This window comes from Eurosta solidaginis, chromosome 2 (genome assembly GCF_040869045.1).
Source record: "Eurosta solidaginis isolate ZX-2024a chromosome 2, ASM4086904v1, whole genome shotgun sequence".
Classification (NCBI taxonomy): Eukaryota; Metazoa; Arthropoda; class Insecta; order Diptera; family Tephritidae; genus Eurosta; species Eurosta solidaginis.
The window spans coordinates 298,771,804-298,788,545 of record NC_090320.1 but is presented as its reverse complement, the minus strand read 5'-3'; the positions used below and the strand labels follow the sequence as shown (position 1 = coordinate 298,788,545).

Here is a 16,742-nt window from a genome sequence, read left to right as displayed (position 1 = left end):
GAGATCAGTTGTAAGTACACATATATGTAATACTCCTATATTGCTAATAGAAAATGCTCGCAATGTGTTTTGAATTTGAAATCAAAACAAGACAGCCTATAAAATTTTTGTGATTGTAGCAGCATAAAAGTGTGACAAGAAAAAATTTTTATTTACATTCGATTAAAAAAAAAATGTAAGGCGCGATAACCTCCGAAGAGATATAAGGCCGAGCTTCTCTTTCAATTTGCGTCGTGCTCCTCTTGATTTTCCCTACAAATAGGCCGGACGGACCTATATGTTTTATACCGACTCCAAACGGCATCTGCAAGGCAGATGCGTTTTCACTGAGAGCTTTTCATGGCAGAAATACACCCGGAGCGCTTGTCAAACACTGCCAAGGGGCGACCGCGCTTAGAAAAATTGTCTTCTGATTGAAAAACTTTATATCTAAAATTTTGATGTTGCTTTGCCCGGGGTGTGAACCTAGGGCATACGGTGTGGTAGGCGGAGCACGCTACCATCACACCACGGTGGCCGCCATTCATTTACATTCGATTACTCAATACAAAAAAAACACATTTAAACATCAATATATCGGCACTCTGATGTTTGGGAATGTACCTAGCCTTTTGTAGCATTATAGGAGTATTACATACATATATGTCAGTATATAATAATCTGCCCTGCTTTGAATAAAGTCGAAGTTGGTAAGAATGCTGGGGAGCAAGAAGTCAAAGGTCATTGCAAAAAGGCAGTAAAGTTCACTTAATGGATTTTTTAATCATTTTTGAATGCGATTACGATGCATTTATTCTTCATATCTCATTTTAAATATATACTACATAATAATCTTATTTCATCAGGGGAATAAAGCATGCAGAAGTGAGCTATACGAACCACTAACTCGCAAACAAACTTGACTGATATAAACCTGCGACTACAACATCCAACATCAGCATTATCGTCTACATCTTAAAATACGGATACGACACGGGATGTTGAAGCCGTATACAGTTATGTCAAGATAGTTTCACTTACCTGGGGTTCAAATAGCTCACAACCTTTGTATTGTCCAACCACTATGTATTTTCTAGGACACCGAAGATGGAGAAATGGTTGGGGAAATCTTCGGTCACATTTACATTATTTACATCTTGAAGAATATCTTTTGTAAAAATAATAAAATTTTTATATATTTTTTCTTAGCTTCATGATTGAAAAATATGTGTATGTAAGAAAAACAAGATTTTTAATGAAAAGTAAAATATAAATAAGTATAAAATTCATAATTGGGTCAACAAATATATTCATAAAAGATTCAAAAAGCTGAATTAAAAATGATTATAAATTTTTCATCACCTAAAGCAAACACATTTGATTCAAATATGATTCCAAAACGTAATTGAAAAACTATATTCAGTTTTTGTTCATCAAAAGTGTTCATATTTGATTATTTGTTTTGTTCAATTGTATGATAACTCATTATTTAGTCAGAAAGAGTAATCAAATTTTATTGATATATAGTGAAATTCAAAATTTATTCACCTAAATGCTGAGAGGGATGTTTGCAGCGCATCAACAAAAATAAACTACGGTTTTTGAGGTTGCGTATTTGCCATGACGTAGCAAATGCAAAGCCGTATCAGACAAGTAAAGGTGTCTAATTATATACTCAGCGTAAGCTTCAATTGTACATTTCATTTCAGATATATTACTTTTCTACATAACAAGTGGCACCGCCCGTTTAAAAAAATGTCTCCCCATTTCCTCTTACAATAAAACTTGATAAGTGAGATATCAAGGATTCAAAACTACAAAGGATTCAAAACTATTTTTTGCTAAGTTACAGCTTATTATTCTAGTCTACGGCCCTTTTAAACTTGTTTTATATCTAAGTTGCCGTTGTGTTTTACCGATCCCGTACATTTTTACTAGAAATATTTTGTGCTATAAGGAAAATATGTGTACAAAATTTCATTACGATCCGTTAATTTTTCTTCGAGTTATGGCTCCCGAAACATTCAAAATTGCTTAGACAAAAAAGGGGCGGAGCTACGCCCATTTTTTAAAATTTGAAGTTTTTCCTTTTTACTGTTATAAATCCACTTGGGAAATGAAATACCATTGATAGGAAGCTCTTTTTTCAAAGATATATGTTATTTTATTCGTCCACGACTCTTTTAAAAATCTTGTATATAAAAATGGGCGCGGTCCTTAACCGATTTCGTTAATTTTTCTTCAAAGCGTTCCTTTTAGTAAAGGTAACCTCTCTGCCGAATTTGTTTACGATAGGTCTAACGATTTTTGATTTATGATTAATAATATTTGCAAAATTGATTTTATCACAAGTGGGCGGTGCCACGCCCATTTTATAAAATTTTTCAAAATTTTTATCGACAGTGTCAATATCAGTCCACATGTCAAATTTCAACATTCTAGGTGTATTATTTACTAAATAATCAGGATTTTTGTGTTTTCCAAAATGTTATATATATAAAAAATGTTATATATATAAAAAGTTGGCGTGGTTATCATTAGATTTCGCTCATTTTCAGATAAGTGCGCGTATCAAATTTGGTGGAGATATCTCAAAATTTACTCAAGTTATCGTGTTAACGGACGGACGGAGGGACGGATATGGCTCAATCAAATATTTTTCGATACTGATGATTTTGATATATGGAAGTCTATATCTATCTCGATTCCTTTATACCTGTACAACCAACCGTTATCCAATCAAAGTTAATATACTCTGTGTGCAAAGGACGCTGAGTATAAAAACACAAAAATGCATCTGTCAGAAACTTTACAGAATGCAATGCATTGCTTCTGAAATGCAACGCTTTTGAAATTCAACGCTTTTGAAATTCAACGCTTCGAACAACTGATATTCCCTGCAAGAACACTTTCGGTTAGATAGCCAGTGCTCGCACTGAGGCTTTTTTTGAGTTAAAAAAATTAAATAAATAAATACATACATATATTCTACGTGTACGTATTCACTTTTGAGCTTCTCTCATTTTTTAATCTTGAACATATCTTAATAGTCATCCCTGTAGTCTTGTCTTGCAGGGCTGTTTCTGTTTGTTGGTTACTATGGTATTTGCTATGGTGATTTATTTAGATTGCTCACGAGATGGTGCATTTTCATGCAATTGCAAAACTTTGTAACCTCATATGCAATTAATTGTGACTTTCCGTTGACTTACCCTTGCAACAGGCATGCTGCACTGCCGATAGTAGCCTACGAGGAATCATGCCCTAAGTGTTCAGATCTATCAAATACTTCACCGTTTTTAGGAATGAAGATAAACTGATTACCTCGAAGTCCTTGGGATACACATGATAACTCTTTCCGGCCTATGGAAAGTAAGTGATCTTCTAAACGCTTAAATGCCAATTAAGAAGCAGATCAGTTTTCTCTTCCATCCTTCTTAATTACATTCAATGTACATACTTCAACTCACTTTTAATGGATTTATTATTGTTTCCAATTCGTTTATTATTGTATTGCATGAGTGTTATAATTGCCCATGCTAATGCGTACAACGTTGAAAACATTGAAAAACATCAACGCCGTCAAAACGTGCAAGTTTGAAAAGTAGCCAAGCGAGGTGGGCTTGTGTGGGTAATGCCACAATGTCAATCGGGCGGTATAGCTACTTGGGTTTAACATATCGCCGTTGGCCTCTCTCAACACCACACACTGACATTGCATCTGGTCAATTGACAATTGGCATTAGTTTTCTGCTTGTTCACTTGCTTACACTAGTTTTGAGTCAGTGCCCCCATGTGATGCTCCATCACCTCATCTATTTTATTAATTTGCCGCCGTGCTTTGTGCTGCTGGTCATGTTTTTTGTTGCGATCGTCTGTTATGCTTTAATATCAGATCGTATTTTTTTGCTTACTGAGCAATGGGGCATTGGTTATTGAATGGGTTTTATACCTGGTTGCGCTCGGGATAGGATATGAAAGGATTGAACAGGTATAAATCATATCTTCGTGATACAGAAAGGTTAGGTTAGGTTTGGTGATAGCTACCCTGATAGGAGAAGCTCACTTGGACAACATGAAGGTCCGTTGTGAAACCACATACAATAAAATAAAATAAAGTAACGGTGACATAGATAAAGCTACTTAGAGAATCGTTGGGTAGCAACGATAAAGTTACGAATGATACCGATCTCAACCTTGGATAAATCCTCGGCAGATCCAAGTGAGTCGCGACTAAAGTACCTTCGCCTTGTTCTGGCAAAATCTGGGCAATGAAGCATAAAGTGATGTGATGATTCCACCTCATCATCCTCCATAAAGCGGCAGCATGATGATGTTTGCAGTATATTGAGACGTACCGCATGGATACCCATGGGACAGGGCCCTGTCAGAACCCGAATGACCCCTGATAGGTGAGCCTTAGTGAACCCACTTATTTCAGCAGACCTCCTGCCATCCACTTTCGGCCAGAAAGATCTTCCTACCCTGCAAGACGTGGTGTCCGCCCAACGTTTGCAGAGCTGACCGAGGCCCAGGCATGGAGGAGCAATACACGGGTGATCAGCGGAATCCCGAAAATCCTACAACTACTTTCATCCGGTTCAGTTGTACCGATGCGGGCTAAGAGATCCGATTGACAGTTACCCGGGATATCACTATGGCCCGGGATCCAGATAATCCTAATTTTAAATTAATTCGATGCAATCGCAAGCGAGTTAGGCGCTCCCAGACCACCCTCGATCGCACTATGGTTGAGCTCAAGGCCTTGATCGCCGCTTGGCTATCAGAGTAGATCTAAAATTCCCTAACCGTAGTAGCACAGGATAGCATTTCATCCACCGCATCCTTAATCGCAGCAACTTCCGCTTGGAATACACTGCAGTGATCCGCCAACTTAAACTTGCGGCTTACTTTTAGCTCTTGACAAAAGACCCCCACCTTTCCGTTCAACTTTGACCCATCCGTCCGTCCGTATGGTTAGCCGGTTTTACCAGCAAATGGTGTAATCGGCGGCCTAGCAATCCCCTTACTCAGCTATTACCAACACATAATTATGTATTTATTAGAAACTCGACTCTGGATTAGCATAGTTATATTACAACCTCCGAAGAAATCTATCTTTGTAATGCCGCCCGAGTATGCGCAGACGACATGCCAAAAGCAACAAAGAGCACTAGTATGAGTGGGCTTTCCGAACACACCCGCAAAAAAAGACGTTACTTTGGTCAACGCTCAAAGCACCAACATGCTAAATATGAACTCTTAGTTAGACCGTTAAACTGAACTTTTTGCAGAATGCAAGCGGTATCAAATTTTCGCCCATCTGCGTAACGCATTAAAGGCTAATGTCTAATGCGAAAGGAACCAAAAGCCAAAATGATAAAGGTTTTGGAAATGAAAGATGAGTCCGCCGTATTGCATAATAGCTGACGCCATTTGCGAACACCAGGGGAGCTTTGCTCAAGCTTTCGCTCCGAACTCAGTGATGGTTTTTTTCATGCGCATAATATGACCAAGGCAGGATTCCCTTTGGGCTATTATTCGTTGTCATTAAACCTCCTTCTATATACGTACGCCATTGGCGTCATGGACAGTACCCATCTGCTCACTACGCCTTCGGTTAGGAGCTATAAATGACGATAGGTAGGATGAGAGATGGATAACGAGTGATTTTTATAAGTCGAGATAGGTCTTAAGTTATAGATTCTTTGTTTGGATTCGTACACTGAGAAAATTCGGCTCACCTATTGCGACTCTCAATTGAGGTTTGTAAACGGCACTGAATTTCAGAGAAAGGGTACACAATAGTCTATTTATGCAGTGCAATTAGAACATTGTCCTATCCAAAAGGAAACGAAATTCAAATAGTTTTTTGAACTTATTATCTCTTTTCCAAATTTAGCAAAACTTCTACTATTTACAAACTGGTATAATATTTTCCTCGAGTACGTGCAGAAATATAAGTTCAGTAAGCAGGCTTGGCATCGCCCTTACAACCAATTATTAATTTTCAGATCACGGTACGCAATATATCCCTTTAGTATTGAAAATAAAAATAAAATGTGTTAAGCTGCACTTAGGATTGCCACATTCAAAAAATTCACCTCACATGGCGACTGAGCAGGGACCTGTCTTGCGTATACACAAACAGAATTACGACGTAAGAAAATGAACACAACGAAACGTCGATTTCCTCAGTTGGGGGAATGCCTATATCAGCAGTGCATGGAGGCCACCATCACATTCAAAAGGAACTGATATTAAAATAAAGGTTCGGATCCATTTTTTCAACAAATCTTTGTAATGCATTTATTGTTACGAAAGATCACAACAGGATATATAATATTTAATTTCAACCGAACTCAGAAGAGCTTACCCTATTTTTTGTTAAGTCCTCGCCTACTACGCAATAATAGATATTCGTTGTAGTATAATCATAACTTGTTAAAGTGTTAACAAATGTTTGTGCTACCACCTCACCTTGCACCCAGTACTAGCACAGGCGCATCCTAGCATCCACTTACCAGCCGTATCGGGTACCTTTAATGGCTATCTGTCTGTCTCATTGCCTCACTTGCTGACACATTATTGCTCGCTGTGGGTGCCTGTTTGTGTCCACCTGCCAACTTGACTGCCTACCCGGCCGGCTTGCTTGCCTACCTCCCTGCCACTCTATTAGTTCAGCCCAGTTATTGCCACTAAGATCACTGTTGCGCTTAACAGCTCTACTAACCACTTTTGTTATTGTTGGTATCAAATGTCGTCTTCGTTTTCAACGTTTGTTCACTTTGCTGTGCAATCAGCCTAGCTTTGCTTTGCGCCTCATCCAGTGTGGTGTTTAGTTTTGAGGCGTCGATGCGAAAAAATTGTGCAAATTATTTTATGATGTATCTACAATTGCCACAACAATGTTGATTACCACTTTTAGTGCGTTAATAATGCCAGTCAATGAAATTGCTGGTTGGTTGGTGGTTTGGCTGCTTTTGTTGTTCTCTAGTTGTTGCTCGATCAGTTGGTGTTTGAGTTGATTGTTTGGTTACTCTACGCTATTTTTTGTTAATTTTTTTTTTTTTTTCATCCAATAGCTTGAATGTCTTCTTTGTTGTTGTTTTTGTAAGAGTTGCGAAAAAAGTATTGTTGTTGTGTTGATTAGTATTTGCAAGAAAATGACGATTGTTGGTTTTACGAGAGTTGGATTTTGAGAAATGTTAATAGTTGTCTTTATTGAATTTCTTTCATGAAATTACATGTAGTCCAATATGATTATAGGCTTGTGTAAGAGGGGTGGGTGAAGCTGGGGCACGTAAGGGGCATTTGGCTCCCCGCTCACTCCCTAGCCATTAAGAAGAAAACTGCACTCTTAGTTAAATTATTATTTATGAAATTCGGCGTTTGACTGTGTTCATTGACCTGTGACGTATTTTCACTTGTGTGTATGTGTGGTGGCGCTCATTAGCGCCAGTGTCCCTGCTCGGTCGCCATAAGTAAGATGGACTTTAGAGTGTATCGATACAGGTAGTTTTTCAGACGATATCATCTCCTGCCTGTCAGAAGATTGGATCTCTAACAAAAGCTGGTATGGAGATAACGACGTTTCTTTGAATTCCCTTAGTATCGCACACTATTCACTCAAAGTCGTTTAGTTAAAAGGTTTAAATTTTTTTAATTATTGATAGTAAAAAGCGGTGATTTTCGATAATTTGTCAAAGCTAATCGAAATGCTGTTCCCAGTAACACCCCTATCTCAGACTTCTATTTGTATTGGCAGTACGTAGATTAGGTAGGTTGAACTGGCCGGTAAATTGAAACCTCACTAAATGTGTCCATAGTGTTTTTAGAATTTGTTTGACGACCATTACATATAAAACCCCAACTAGGTACCAGGACTTGTTATAAAATAACTTCGTCTTTTGGCAAATTTTAAAAGTTTTTTAGGACCTAGCTTAATAGCCGACTTGAGATGTGACAACTTCGCCTCTCCTAGTAGATGGAGCCTTGACCTGGCGAGCGCAGGACATGAACACATAACGTGCTAAATCGTTTCCTCAGCTCGCACTTCCTACATCTGCTGTTACTCACGAGGCCTAACTTATAAGCATGTGATGCCAGAAGGCAGTGAGCAGTTAATATGCCCATCGTGAGATATAAGCAACTTTTTCAGTCTAACGTTGAAGGATTTGCACATGATGTTAGAAATGTTACAGCACTGCGCTTATGTCCACGCCTTTCCTGCTTGATGGATCATATGCAATCCCTGTCTTCTTTTGATTTCTCCCAAAACGGATGGGGACATCCACCGTCGACTCATTGAGTCCTCCTTTTCCAACTCATCCGCCTTTTCGTTACCTTCTATCCCTTTATAGCCGGGAACCCAGTAAAGATGTATCGTCTAAACAGAGCGAAGTCTCTCTAATGCTTCTTTGCATTCCAGGACACTTGTTGATGAACTACTGTGTGAGATTATTGCCGTGAGCGCCGCCTGACTATCAATATATAAATTGACGCGACTGCAGCTTAAGTACGCTCCCTCCAGAACGTCTGCTGCTTTTTTCGCGGCTACAATTTTCGCTTGAAAGACACTTATGTGATCTGTCAGCCTGTAGAATCTACTTATTTCTAGATCGACACTGATCTGCACCCTTGCGTCAACTCTACGGCTCTATTGTGGCACCATGATGTCCTTCGAAGCTCAAGAAGGACGTAGGCTTCAATAAATATCCTGACTAGGACACATCGATTCATACAAAAAACAGGGACTCCATATTTTTTTTCACAAGAAGTGGACAAACCAAATCATTTAACGAAAGATCGACTCATTATGAAGGGGATGGAATTGTACTGTATATTTCGGGCCAGTGCAATTTTGAGGTAATTTCAGTTTATATCTGTACTATTCAAATCAAATCAGGAAGGATTTATTTTGGTTATTACTTTGGGACAACTTCAGGATCATTCGAGACTATTTCGAAATCATTTAAGGAATGTTATTGGATAACCTCGGGATCATTTTAGGTAAGTTTATTCACTCGTAATACAAACTCCCGATTTATCGCCGACTGTTAACTTAGTCGTGTGTTTGGATGAATAAATGGATTCATTCATTGAAAAATTGCGAATTTGCGGGTTGGTAAAAAGCATATTGTAACGAATTTAGGGAAATTCCGCTTATTTGAAACCTTCTGCTAATGTTCGAATCGCTAAACTGTTGAATAAATCACTCCAATATTCTGTATTGCAAAGTGGCCTTTGGCCTTTATTAGACTACGTTGGGAGTAGTACAATTATACTTCAAAACTATACTTTCAAACTAAAAGAGTATTTAAATCAAACTGTTTTGTCATGCCTCAGCTTGCGCTGCTTTTATACTCTCTGTTGCCTCGTCTGCATATTTCTACTAAGGTCTGGAGGTTTCGCCTTCTAGAATAGTTGTATCTCCTACTTGGTAATTTCTATATACATGTATATTTGTAGTTTATGTTTATCTTATAGCCATATGCGGGTGTATGCGTGATTGTGAGTATCTCTTGTTGCCTTGTATCTATGTGTGTAAATGATGATTGCTGTGTTCATGTATATATGAGTGGCTGGTTTTTTTTTATTGTTGCGTGATTATTTATTTAGTATCAGCTTAGTGATGCTAATATTCGTCACAATATTTTACGGGATTCGAAGAACTGTTTAGGTTCATCGTTTAATGAGGAAGCAGTACACTCGCACATGTGCAGGGTACTGCTCAAGAAATTGGTGTTGGGGAGTGATATCGATGTTTACGGTTCTCTTCCGGATATAGATTCGGTACGTTCCGGTTACAATTAACCATTAAGGTACCAGCCCGACCATCTCGGGCACTATTTAATATGTCCACGTTGAACTTTATCGGGATGACCTGGAACGATGACCAAAGTGACGCAAAAGTCGAATGTGCTTGGACCTTAATACAAGAAAATGCCGATACCAACATTCTTTATAATGACGGCAGTATACATCAATTATCCCCATTGTTGGGAAATGAACAAAATTTTAAGATCTGCTCTCTGCCCTGTGGAGGTGTCGTCGAACTGAAGAGGGACCGAAAAAGCAGAATCCGATCATCAGCTTCCCGGACATTCTATACTATCAAACATGTTGGTACCGACAAGATAACTTCTGAGAGCATCTAACGTTTTTTTGTTTTACTCCGTGACAAATTCATAAATATGACGCCTGACCAAGTGCTAATGGCATAACAATAATAAGTATTAATAAAAAGAAACGAAGGACTCCACAAGTAAAACAGTGTAAATAAAAACAAAAATAAAATAGAACAAGTAAGGAAGGCTAAGTTCGGGTGTAACCGAACGTTACATACTCAGTTGAGAGCTGCGGAGGCAAAATAAGGGAAAATCACCATGTAGTAAAAAGAACCTAGGGTAGATAACCCTGGAATGTGTTTGTATGACATGTGTATCAAATGGAAGGTATTAAAGAGTATTTTAAGAGGGAGTGGGCCATAGTTCTATAGATGGACGCCATTTAGGGATATCGCCATAAAGGTGGACCAGGGGTGACTCTAGAATTTGTTTGTACGATATGGGTATCAAATGAAAGGTGTTAATGAGTATTTTAAAAGGGAGTGGGCCTTAGTTCTATAGGTGGACGCCTTTTCGAGATATCGCCATAAAGGTGGGCCAGGGGTGACTCTAGAATTTTTTTGTACGATATGGGCATCAAATGAAAGGTACTAATGAGGGTTTTAAAAGGGAGTGGCCCTTAGTTGTATATGTGAAGGCGTTTTCGAGATGTCGACCAAAATGTGGACCAGAGTGATCCAGAACATCATCTGTCGGGTACCGCTAATTTATTTATATATGTAATACCACGAACAGTATTCCTTCCAAGATTCCAAGGGCTTTTGATTTCGCCCTGCAGAACTTTTTCATATTCTTCTACTTAATATGGTAGGTGTCACTCCCATTTTGCAAAGTTTTTTTCTTAAGTTATATTTTGCGTCAATAAACCATTCCAATTGCCATTCCTGCCAAGATTCCAAGGGCTTTTGATTTCGCCCTGCAGAACTTTTTCATATTCTTCTACTTAATATGGCAGGTGTCACTCCCATTTTGCAAAGTTTTTTTCTTAAGTTATATTTTGCGTCAATAAACCAATCCAATTACCATGCTTCATCTCTTTTTTCGTATTTGGTATATAATTATGGCATTTTTTTCGTTTTTCGTAATTTTCGATATCGAAAAAGTGGGCGTGGTCATAGTCGGATTTCGGCCATTTTTTACACCAATACAAAGTGAGTTCAGATAAGTACGTGAACTGAGTTTAGTACAGATATATCGATTTTTGCTCAAGTTATCGTGTTAACGGCTGAGCGGAAGGACAGACGGTCGACTGTGTATAAAAACTGGGCGTGGCTTCAACCGATTTCGCCCTTTTTCACAGAAAACAGTTATCGTCCTAGAATCTAAGCCTCTACCAAATTTCACAAAGATTGGTAAATTTTTGTTCGACTTATGGCATTAAACGTATTCTAGACAAATTAAATGAAAAAGGGCGGAGCCACGCCCATTTTGAAATTTTCTTTTATTTTTGTATTTTGTTGCACCGTATCATTACTGGAGTTGAATGTTGACATAATTTACTTATATGCTTTAAAGATATTAACTTTTCTTTTAAAATTTGAATTAAAAAAAATTTTTTTTTAAAAAGTGGGCGTGGTCGTTCACCGATTTTGCTAATTTCATCATTAAGCAGACATATAGTAATAAGAGTAACGTTCCTGCCAAATTTCATCATGATATCTTCAACGACTGCCAAATTACAGCTTGCAAAACTTCTAAATTACCTTCTTTTAAAAGTGGGCGGTGCCACGCCCATTGTCCAAAATTTTTCTAGTTTTGTATTCTGCGTCATAAGTTCAACTCACCTACCAAGTTTCATCGCTTAATCCTTATTTGGTAATGAATTATCGCACTTTTTCGATTTTTCGAAATTTTCGATATCGAAAAAGTGGGCGTGGTTATAGTCCGATATCGTTCATTTTAAATAGCGATCTGAGATGAGTGCCCAGGAACCTACATACCAAATTTCATCAAGATACCTCAAAATTTACTCAAGCTATCGTGTTAACGGACAGACGGACGGACATGGCTCGATCGAATTTTTTTTCGATACTGATGATGTTGATATATGGAAGTCTATGTCTATCTCGATTCCTTTATACCTGTACAACCAACCGTTATCCAATCAAAGTTAATATACTCTGTGAGCTTTGCTCAACTGAGTATAAAAACAAAGCAAAGAAAATATAGAAACTGAACAAAAAAACTTCAAAACAAATAATTTCAAAAACTAGGTAAACAAGCTCCTGCCGTGCGACTTCACTTGAACTTGAACCAACAACAATGGCCACAAAAGACGCGCCGGCAAAAAGCGTTCAGAATTAAAGAGCTTGAAACAGCTTGGAATAAAAAAAGATGTTTGAAAACAACAACAGTAACATACAAAGGTACCAAAGCAAACGACTTTTTTCAAATTAAAAAAAAAAAACGTTAAACAATATTTGAAAGACAAAGATTAGTGCATCGCATCGCAAAACCATATTGGCCAATCACGATGAATTGGCCAATGATGGTGGCTGTAACTTCGTTTGTATGTGTGAGTGTTTATGCGTGCTAGGTGGCTTTTTGCCGCATTTGTGGCAATGTGGTTGTAATTGTGGCAATGCTATGATGAGAAACGAAAAATTACGCAGAACTCATAAAATGACAAATGAAATAAATGCAAAAAAATAAAAGCAGCCGTGCGCAGAAATGTTTATAGCTCGGGTCGGCTGATCGTCAGTCACTCATTCACATAAGAAACATAGCCGCGAATAATGCTGTGCATTACATTTTAGTGACAGTGGAGAGTCGCAGATTTGTGATACACTTTTGACCCACTGCGTAGCACAGTGTAATAACAACAGTCAAGTATCTTGCGTTCTCACTTTCAAGTGCCCAAAAATAACTGTCGTTATGTATTCAAAAACTGTAAAAATTGAAACCGAAAAAAAATTTCATTGAATAACATTTCAAGTCCCGAAAAAGAAATCAGACGCAAAAAAGTAATTGGTTTGAAACAAATATTTGGTTTCAAAAATTTACCCGGTTCCAAAAAGTGATTCGTTCCCAATAAATTCAAAAACAGTGGTTCTACAAAAGTAGTTGGTTCCAGAAAAGTAACCAGTTCTTTCAAAAAAAATTAATCAACTTCCAAAAATGAAGCATTTCCAAAAAAGAAGCCGGCAGCAAAAAAAACGGGTTCCACAAAAGTTTTCGTTTCCAAAAAGTGACTGCTTCCAGAAAAGGAACCGGTTCCCAACAAGTAATCAGTTCGTAAACAGCAACCAGCTCCAAAAAAGTAGGTTAGATTAGGTTGAAGGTGCTGCCCGAGGGCACACTTGGGCCAGTGAAATTAGGCCCATTGTGGTAATACGAAAATACACCATTTCCTTCCCTCTTCCAACCAGCAACAGATGAATGTCATACTCCATGACTTGCGCAGATTATCTAGAAAGGGAGCTCCCAGAAGGCTCTGCTTGCGCCATTTAGCGCTGGGCATTTGCAGATGAGGTGAACCACTGTTTCCTCCGCTTCATCCTTTTTACAACTGCTGCAGCAATGATGATAAGGCGCTCATAACCTTTTGATGCGTAGCTACCCACGAGACAGTACCCAGTAAGTACTTCTACAAGGATGGAAATTTCATACCTACTTAGGGTTTAAACGTGACGTGATATTTTAGAATCACATTTTGGCCAGGTTTCCTTCGATGTTCGACACCCCGGTGTTTGTAGTCATATTTCGTCGGCTTGACGGCAGGTGTGCTCTTATAGCATCAACTTGCATGTGACAAGGGTCGTATTCATCCTTCCTAATGAGGTCGTCTGCAAGATGTCCAGCGTTAGTTCGGAATTGAAGGAGTAAGAGCCAAGTAATTTGATAGCAGCCTGGCTTTCGCTAAAAATAAAGATTTAGTTGCCGATGTTGTGTGTTCATATCACAACTGCAATTTCCATGATGGCTGAGGCATATGCCTGGGGACACTACATTGATCGCGTAGTCTGAAGGAGAGTTGGACTTCTAAGTCCACCAACTCTGTCGTTTAGCTTAAAACCGTTGGTGTATAGGAAACTGCGCCCATCAGTAGCCGCCTAATTATTCCTTTTAGGGATGTTTACCGTAAAGTTGATATTCGCAAATGTTGTGTTCGCACAGCGATCTGTGCTAGGAGGAAGAAAACTGTATTTGCATAGTATGTTAGAGTGGCTTTATTTTACCAATTGGACAACTATCTTAAACGCAGGACTGTCGTTAGCGCTGCTCGATAACCTGCTAGATCTAATGGCAGTATGTCAATAATGATCTGAAGAGCTTTGATTGATGTTGTTCTTAGAGCACTGCCAGATCTGTGAATTTTACTCAACAAGTTTAGGTTTGACGCATTGCTCAAGGCTGGCTACCAAAAGACTATCCGATGAATGTGCAAGGTGAGCTGGCACGAACATTCGAGATGCCAAACCAACCCCCTCTCGCTGAAGTCGTTATAGTACTAGATCATGTACCAGATTCATATAAGTTACAAACCTCCGTTATGCGAACAAAGTTATATGAACTCTGTGTAACATTGCTACTCGATATAAAAAAGCCAACTCTTAAAAAAAGAGAAGGAAAAAAGTTAGGAAAACTGCTTTTATCTATGCCTGTACGCTAGGGTGTAGAGAGGAAAATAGAATGCGGCTTATGCTTGTATGGTTGGTCTTAGAAGTAAGATCAGAGAAAAGTAATTGTTGTGGTGTGTGCGTTTGCACTTGCTATGACCATCACAAGTACTTTACACAACAACAAAAACACACATGTGCTGAGCAGGCTGATAAATTATTTGGTAAAACCTGACAAATCGCTTTCCATTTTAATACGACAAATACACAAAAGATGCACAACTACACACTCCACTTCAATACCTGAAACACACACAAACATACACACACACACGCGCAAAAAGCTTGCACACAAATCATCGCTGAATTGACGAGTAAACGTATACTTGTACAATAAACTTAAAAAAAAGTATAAAATCCAAAAATACAAAAGACTTAAGACACGAACTCGCTTGTTAATATTGAGCGTGAGCGCATGCCAAAGTATAATACAAAATATGTAAAATACTAAGATAACAGAGCTTTGGCAGCACCAATCATAACACAAATTTGTCATTACAGAAGCAGACTTCATAATAGTCAACCGAAGCGACTTAATAGTCGTCAAATGACGGCAGCAGCTCAGCGTACAAGAAGGATCTTCAAGTATTAGATGATGGTTGGTGAGTTGTAGCAGCCGGCTTGTTGGCATTGCTTGCTTGCTCATTGGCATTTTGTTTTGAGTCACTGATACATGTGACATGCAAATCATTCGATTGCAACATCTCTTTAGATATTTTAGTATTCGCTGGCATGAGGAAAACAAATAGCAGCTGTTGTGCTGAGACTTAGTTCCAATAGCAAAAACAACAATGTACAGCAAATGCGCACATTCACATGAAATATGTAAACAATGAATTTTATTGTATTTATACAGTTAGTATTTGTGTGCATATGTATGTATGTACGAAGATAAATTCGTTGTGCTTTCTGCGCATGCGCAAAGTGTATGACAAACTCGACTAATGTCACACACAAAATGACGAAAAAATGTGTTTACCCCATGCCAAAAACAACACGAGCACTTACTCAGCGGCTAACAGTATTTGGCTGGGTACTCACACAAACCACCGACTGATGGTAAAGCTGATCTTTGACAGTCCGTAATACCTTAGTCGGTGTGACTATGTTTGCTGTCATAGACGGTCATTGGTGGCATTTGGTCTGCATCACTTTCGATTTTTATTGCGCCGGAACTGTTTTGCTTCTTTAAAAAAAAAGTGCTGCAAACAACGCCGCTAGCCTCGAAACGAAAGATGCGCCTACAATTTTAATAAACTTGCTAAGAATCGTAAGCTCGAATTTGGCTTTGAAGAATTCTTATATATATATACTTCAAGGTATTACTTAACAGAGAAAAAGCTCAGACGTGCTACAACTAATCTGCTCACTACGTTTGCAAGAAAATCGGGTATTCTATTCTCTTTAGAAGCAAGAAGAGACCATAAGAGAGTTTGGGATGATCGTGCAAGTCTTGGGGATACAATGGCGGCAGTTTTTAAAGAAGGGATGATAAAACCGAGTGTGCCTAATCTAAACTTTGAAACGACTTGGCTTCATATATGGTACAAAAACTATCACACCCCAGGAACTTCGAGGTCAAACCGACCAAATACAAGTTAAATTATAAAAGAGGCATGAGCTCGAGAAAGAATTTCATCGGACCAAAGATCTGAAAATTAACTAAAAAATAGTTAACTCTGCGCTATGTCTGACTTTGCTTCGAAACTACAGATAAGCTAGAGTAATCAGGAACATGTGGCGAATAACGGGAAGTGCAATTAAAGAAGTTGTGTTCCGCAACCTTCTCCAGGGGCCGACAGTGCCATTTATAGCTTCTCTAACTCATTTGTTAACCTCACGTATACATGGCGAATTCTGCTAATCTAGTAGACGAAGCTCTGGCGACTCTCAAGTTTCACGCGAAAGAAGGGGGTTGAATGACCTAAATGGTTCATCATAGTGCTGAGCTACCAAAATACGGGGGCAATAAGTTGGCAATAGGAAAGTTATGTTCAGTTCTCTTCTGGGTCCC

General features: G+C 38.6%; 2 protein-coding genes across 6 annotated transcripts in view; one reads left to right on the top strand and one right to left on the bottom strand.

Annotated features, from left to right (window-relative positions):
- Positions 1–16,742, top strand: part of LOC137241276 (trans-1,2-dihydrobenzene-1,2-diol dehydrogenase-like) — a 161,977-nt gene that overhangs the window by 68,909 nt on the left and 76,326 nt on the right. The gene's annotated exons all lie outside the window — the stretch shown is intronic.
- Positions 1–16,742, bottom strand: part of LOC137241274 (uncharacterized) — a 65,542-nt gene that overhangs the window by 7,671 nt on the left and 41,129 nt on the right. The gene's annotated exons all lie outside the window — the stretch shown is intronic.